The sequence below is a fragment of the Octopus bimaculoides genome, chromosome 11 (assembly GCF_001194135.2).
Source record: "Octopus bimaculoides isolate UCB-OBI-ISO-001 chromosome 11, ASM119413v2, whole genome shotgun sequence".
NCBI classification, from domain to species: Eukaryota; Metazoa; Mollusca; class Cephalopoda; order Octopoda; family Octopodidae; genus Octopus; species Octopus bimaculoides.
The window spans coordinates 33319432-33326862 of NC_068991.1; the positions used below are offsets into that span (position 1 = coordinate 33319432).

At 37.8% G+C, this 7431-nt stretch overlaps 1 protein-coding gene across 3 annotated transcripts in view; it reads left to right on the plus strand.

Moving 5' to 3' along the window:
- LOC106869585 (glucoside xylosyltransferase 1) overlaps positions 1 to 7431 on the plus strand; it is a 151792-nt gene that overhangs the window by 141782 nt on the left and 2579 nt on the right. Inside the window, exon 6 of one of the 3 annotated variants that reach the window (XR_001409416.2) lies at positions 6700 to 6854. The exons of the other annotated variants lie outside the window; for them this stretch is intronic. The gene's annotated coding sequence lies outside the window, so the exon portion shown is untranslated. The remainder of the gene's footprint in view (positions 1 to 6699; positions 6855 to 7431) is intronic. 3 annotated transcript variants of the gene reach the window in all.

Genomic DNA, 7431 nt, shown 5'->3' on the forward strand with positions numbered 1-7431 from the left:
TGTACATGGCTTGCACAGCTCTCACTAACCATTCTTCTATCCCAAGTTTCCTCATTGATCACCAGATAAGGGATCGGGGGACCCTGTCAAAGGCTTTCTCCATGTCAACGAAAGCCAGGTACAGAGGTTTATCCTTGGCTAGGTATTTCTCCTGCAGCTGTCTTACCAGAAATATAGCATCAGTGGTGCTTTTCCCTGGCACGAACCCAAACTGCATCTCATCTAAATTGATTCACTCCCTAATTAGTTGGGCTATGACCCTCTCAGTGACTTTCATTACCTGATCTATCAGCTTGATGCCTCTGTAATTATTTGTATCTAAAGTGTCACCTTTACCTTTGTAGCAGTTGACTATGGTGCTGCTACACTAGTCATTGGGTATGACTCCTTTGTGTATCACCTGGTTCGCAATACGGGTGTCTAGGCTATAGCCGACACTGTCAGATATTTTGAGCATCTCTGCAGTGATTCCTGATGGGGCATCTCTGCAGTGATAAAATAATTAAATTGAAGTGAATTTATCATTTAATTAGATTATTTAATTGTTCAATTTATTGTTTTGGTTTCCATTTCTAATTTATATTTATATATACATCTTTTAATATCCATCCTCCATGCTGGCCTGTGTTGGATGATTTCACAGGATCCAATGAGTCACAGAACTGCATCATATTCCAGAGTTTGTTTTGGTATGGTTTCTCCACTTGGATTCCCTTCCTAAAGCCGACCACTTCACAGAGCTCTGGGTGCTATTTTTTTTTTTGTGGTACTAGCACTTGTGGGGTTGCCATTTAGCTTGCTAGACTAAGATCCTTATCAGCTGAATGGGGCTATGATAAAGAAGAAGACAGGTTTATGTTACGTGATGAAAGGTTAAAGTATAAAGGAAGGGGCTTGAACAGATTTCTTACTGTGGAAAAGATACTTGGCTGCTCACATTGAACTCATTGACTACAACTTATTGTATGTATTAAAAATAATCAAACCTATATAATATTTGGGGAGTGATAAGCATAATTTTGTCATATTCCTGTTATTTTGGTATTTTATTTACATCCTCATACTCTCATTAAGAACTTACATCGTGTACATTTTTCAATAATACCTGCAGTTGGAAAAGTTGAATATTCATACAAAACCGAAATGTTGTAATTATCACAAAGTTTAGTGAAACACTTTCTATCATTATTGATGACTTGAGTACTCGCGCGTGTGTGTGTGTCTTTTTTGGGTATATCCAATTCATCCCAGTATGGAAAACTGGTGTCGATGATGGCAAGGTGATGTAGCTGTATGCACAATATATCATCCGCCGAATACCACAAAATATGATGGAAAATTTGAGGATAGCCTCAAACACATGGAAGAGGTATTAACAAACCTAGATCAGAACATCAACATATTTTTCTTGGGTGACTTCAACCTCCCACATGTTAAATGGCCAGAAGATCACATTCTTTATAGGATGTCACATGAGCAAAAGCATGTAGAGTCATTAATTGAAATTTTTAATATGTTGTTCATGGAACAAGTGATACTCCAGCTAACCAGGGAAAACAATATGTTGGACCTCTGCTTCACAAATAATGTGGACTTTATCTATAATGTGAAGGTGACACCAACAGCACTCTTATATCACAACATTGTTGGACTACTTATGGTCCTAAGCAAACTGTTGGTATCTACCCTATCAGGAGGACTCAAGTCTTATCCAACCTGAATTTCTACAAAGCAAAATGGGAATCAATCCGCAAAGGGATCCACAAATAAAACTGGTTCAATATTCTATGTATGCAAGACATTGACTTGGAACTCAGCCAGTTTATGTTAATAGTGCAAACTATATACCCCCAAAAGAAAGGTCAGCATACTAATAAACAAAATTCCCAGGGACAGAAAAATCCTTACGAGATGCAGGTCAAAGGTTTCAAGAGGTTGAATAGACAACTGAAGGATAGAGAGAAGTCTATTTTAATATGGACACTCCTAGAAATCAAAACCAAGATCAAACTCTCTCATGAAAAAGAAAGAGCAGAGAGAGAAGAGAGCTGTCGAAAGCATAAAAACAAATCCCAAAGCTTTCTAGAAATTCACAAAGGAAACAGCCACAATACAATATAAAATAGGACCATTGTTCCAAGGGAATGACTCACTGACTGCGGATCCAGGAAGGGTAAGTGAGATACTCAGTGAACAATTTAAAAGTGTCTTGGACACATGCATATAAAAAATCCGGCTGAATTCTTTAATATTGCAGCTCTAAAAAAGGAGGCACCAGCCATCGATTACATCAACATTGAGGAAACAGATGTAACAGCAGCCATAGATGAAATTAGCTCATGCTCCACAACTGGTCCTGATGGCTTCCCAGCTATTCTCCTGAAGTCATGCAAGAAGGCTTTAGCGAAACCACTTCAGATACTTTTCCAAAGTTTCCTTGTAAGTGGTAAATTTCCTAAAAAGCTGAAAGAAGGCATTATATGCCCTATCCACAAAGGTGGAAGCAGAGCAGAAGCCAAAAACTATATGCCAATCTCTCTGACTTCACATATCAGAAAAGTCATGGAGCGAATCATCAGATAATGTTGATAATGTTCCTAGAAGAAAATGACCTACTGAACAATACTCAGCATGACTTTCATTCAGGGAGAAGCTGCCTCAAACAACTCATACAGCACTATGACTGGGTTTTGAAACAGCTGCTTGACTATTCAGATGTCAGCATTGTATACCTTAATCTTACAAAGGCATTTGGTAAGGTAGATCAAAGTGTTACATGTCATAAGCTACAAGACCTTGGCATTGCTGGTAAACTGGGAGAGTGGCTGCATGACTTCCTTAAAGACAGAAGTTAGGTAGTTGCAGTCAATGGTACCCTTTCTGAAGAAACTCAAATCCTAAGTGGTGTTCCCCAGGGAGCTGTTCTGGGGCCATTACTGTTCATGATAGCCCTCTTAGACATGTACAGTCACTTGGACAGCTATTGTCACTAGCTATGCCAATGATACAAAATTATCGCAGGCAATAAAAAATCAAGATGACGTCACATGCTTACAGCGGGACCTGAATTCAATATGCAGTTTAATGCTGGGAAATTTCAAGCCCTGCACTATCAATTCACAAATGCACTACAGCCTGCATATACAGGACCTAAAGGCACTACAATCCCAGAATCACTGGCAGTGAAAGACTTGGGGATCAGTATGTGCAATGATGCATCATTTTATATGCACATTACCAAGGTGGCAGCAAAGTGCAAACAACTGGCAGGATGGATAATGAGGTCCTTCAAGACAAGAGACTAAGAAACTATGTTGACCCTGTGGAGACCCTTTGTTCTCAGCCGCCTGGACTACTACTCCTGGTTATTGTCACCACATAGTGCCAAACTAACACCACTACACTAAAAAGATTGAAACAGTGCAGTGGATGAGCTACAGGGATAGGCTGAGAAAACTGCATTTTTATTCCCTGGAATGAAGGTGTGAGAGATATGCAATAATCTACATATGGAAAACTCTGGAAGGGCTAGTACCTAATTTCAGCATTGAGTGTTATACAAATGCCAGAAATGACTGCCATTGTATTGTACCAAAGGTGCCATCCACTCCATCTAAATTCAGGACCAGGTACTGCAATAGACTAGGGTTCAAAGGCCCACAGCTCTTCAATGCACTGCCATAAAAATTAAGAAATCTGCATAAGGTGGAAGTAGATGTCATCAAAAAAGGAACTAGACATCCTCCTCCCCACAACACCGGATGAATCAACAGCCTAACATGAGGTGCAGGCAGGGGCAGCGGAATCAAACTCCCTTATACACCACATGGATCAACAGCTGGGACAAAGGCACATACAGGAGTGGTGATGTAAAACATCCCAGATTGAGGAAATCAGAAAGACCATGGTGGTGCTCCAGCATGACCACAGTCGCATGGCTCAAACAAGTAAAAGAGTATGATATATATATTTAATCATCAAATTTGTAGAAGTGTTAGTGCATCAGATAAAATGTTTTGCAGCATTTTTCCAACTCCTTACATTTTCAGTTCCCACTATTAAATGAACCACATCCAACACATAAACAGCATGAAATATACAGACACCAACAAGCAAACATATACACACACTTACAACTGTTAAATGTGAATGGAACTTGGAAAATCCAGGCAAACACGGGATAAAGTAGTGAAGACCATCCTCCAGTTGTACCATATAGAGGTGATGACAAAGGACTGAGATGATTGATAATTCACTGAAATATGAGGTCTTTCTTATTTTCACTTTCTTGAACTATGAGAGTTCTCATCACTGCCATCTTTATCTCTTTTTCCAGCTCACTCCCACACACCCATATGTAATGCAAAGTAGCCAGTATCTCCTCTATAGCAAGACACCTCTATCATATTTTATCCTCTTAACATTTGGCATAAAACTACCTCCCTTTCTACTACACCCCCACTCACTCAAGGCAGCTTTTTTGTCTTGCAAGTTACTTGTCAGTTCCATGAAAAGAAACATCCTCTCCACTCTGTAAAGTGGTGGGTATTAAAAAATGCATTCAACCTTAGAATCCAAGCCAAAGCAGTCACTGGAGCTTGGCACAGTCCTTCAGCTTGTCAGATCCTGTTGACCTGTGTAACTTGGAAGTTAAATGATGATGGTGATGGTGGTGGTGGTGATGATGATGATGAAGCAGTAGCATATACATATATACGTATGTACATTAGTACATACATACAATGCATAATAAGTGTAGGTATGACTGTGAGAGTAAGAAATTCACTTCACATGGTCTTGGGTTATCTCCCACTGACTGGTTACTTGGTATAACCCCAAACCAACAAGTACCTTGTGAATGAATTTTGAAAATTGAAACTATGTGAGTGTGTGTGTGTGTGTATATATGTGTCTACATTTTACTATTGCCAATAGTAACAAAGCTAAAGCACACAGAGTGAAGCTGCTTGGCACAGATTGACCTTGAACTCTGCTGTACATGCACACAAAGTTTTAACATTCTAGCTCACTTCTGCTGTTTACAGCAGTGCTTGGAAGGAAGATGTGTAGTGTGCGATTGTCGCATTGCCTACGACAGGGAAAGTTGAGCAGAGAATTTGCATCAAATTTTGCCAAAATCTTGGCAATACCTGCTCAGAGGCCTACGCAAAGTTTTCAAAAAGTTTTCATTATTCTTGACACAATCAAGGAGATCTTGTACAACTGAAACTTGAGGTTATCTTTTTGGTCAGCTGAAAGCAGTTTTTGGCACAAACTTGGCAGACATGCATCTCATACCCCAATATTCAATGATAATGGACTGAACTGAATGATAACTAATCTGCATACCCTCTGATAACTCACAGATGGTGATTCATTAATTTCCCCTCACAGCTGCATGCACATCTGCAATGTTTTCCTCAGATCTGCTCGTTGCAGGTCTCTCAGAACGTTCATCAATATCAACATTTTGTCAGCCATCTTAGAAACGTCTGAACCACTCATACACTTGTGTGTGGCTCATACACTCCTCTTTATACACTTCCTGCAACTTTGCATAAACCTCTGAACAGGTATCGCCATGATAACTTTCTCTGTCATGGTCAATGCGACGATCACACTCTACACACCTTCCTTCTAAGCACTGCTGTAAACAGAGTAAGTGAGCTAGAGTTCAAGGTCAATGTGTGCCAAGCGGCTTCACTCTACATGCTTTAGCTTCATTACTGTGGCAACAGTCTGGATGCTTATTTGATCAGACCTCGCATGTGTATCTGTGTTTTGAACATTTGTGCTTCTCTAAAGAGTATTGAGCTACACACATTGACTTTGTTGTCATTTTTCTTTTTCCTCATGCTTTTGATGGAATAAGAGAACCCTGACTTCAAAAATAAATAGTTCAGTGATACTTCAATGATATATTCATGTAATCCACAATTGCATGGAGAAACAAGTATGAAGGAGCAGGTGTGTGTGTGTGTTAGTATTTTGCTTAGCTAGTTAGTTCATTTTGAAATTTTGCATTTCTAATATATTGTACTCTATTAGTTTTTAAATGTCATTTGTACTAGATGCAGATTACATAACGAGGCCTAGCCATTGGTGTTATTATTTGAAATCTGTCCAACTTGATTGAAGTGTAATTATTTTGATTGAAGTGCTGAGATATTTTAAACATTCTGAGTGGAACTTTTGACTGAAGTGCTGAGATATTTTAAAGTAGAACTTTAATGTTGAGCAGAAAGATGAAGCCACTCCCTACTTTTATCACTTATCTAGTATTTTTTTTTATAGTATTGTTTCATTACCTAAATATTGTGTGTTTATGTAAAGTTCTCACAAATAACATTGTTGATTGTATTTGTGAGAATATTTTTTCAAACAATTTCCTTTTTAGATGCTTTAAAGTTTGTTTCATACAGTCACTTATTGTTTTCATCTGTTTCTGATTGTATCCATATCTGTTAGAATGTTTCTGTGTGTTGAACCACATTAAAGCTTTGACCAGCCTGTCTTCTTTTCTGGCAAATTACATGCATCATTACTTCACTCAGTATATTCATCAGTTTGAAAGATTTGACAAATTGAATGATTACATAGAGTCTCCAGTACTTCATTGCCTCATACATGCTCTGTTTATATCAGTAGTGGTACTTCAACATCTTCAATATCTTTGTCTTTCTTACTTTGTTGTTTTAGTTACAACAAAAAATATCAGTCGGCTAGTTGCACAAGAAATCTTGGAAATATAAAAGAATGCAAAGATCTAAAGAAAGTGCCTGCTTAATAGCCAATTCTTAAATAAAACAATTGTTTGTTGGGCTAAAGTTACATAACATGGTGTGAATAACATGGTAAGTTGTTGATTGTACCTTATCCTGTATAATGATGTGAATTTCAGGTAGCCTTTCTTGATATAAAAATATACTTAGGTGAAAGGAAAAAAGGAAGGGGTCATAAAAAAACTGTATGTTTTCTGAAAGTTGAAAAAATTTGAATGGAGAATTTTTACTGTTACAGAGTTGCATCAAACATCACAAACTCACTTATTGGTTCTTTAAAATAATAGCTCAAAAACAAAATCCTCAAGTGAAAATTTTGCTCACTGTTGGAAAAATTTTGTGCACATTTATCTTAATCAAATTTACTTCCATATTGAATGTATAACTAATGACCCTAACAATCTATCTAATCAGAGCTCACTACACTTAGGATTGAAATTTAGATGAATAAATAATCTGAAAGTCACTGAAGGCAATGACATTCTTTTATGCTCTCCCATCACTCACCTGTTTTATCTTTCATATCGACTTTTTTAACTTAACCAAGAGCAGTTTCTATGTATCATTACATTGTTGTAAAGTGCAATGATAGAATCTATCCAAATAGTACATTTAAATAAATTCTTGCATTACTGTTTGTAGTGGGGGG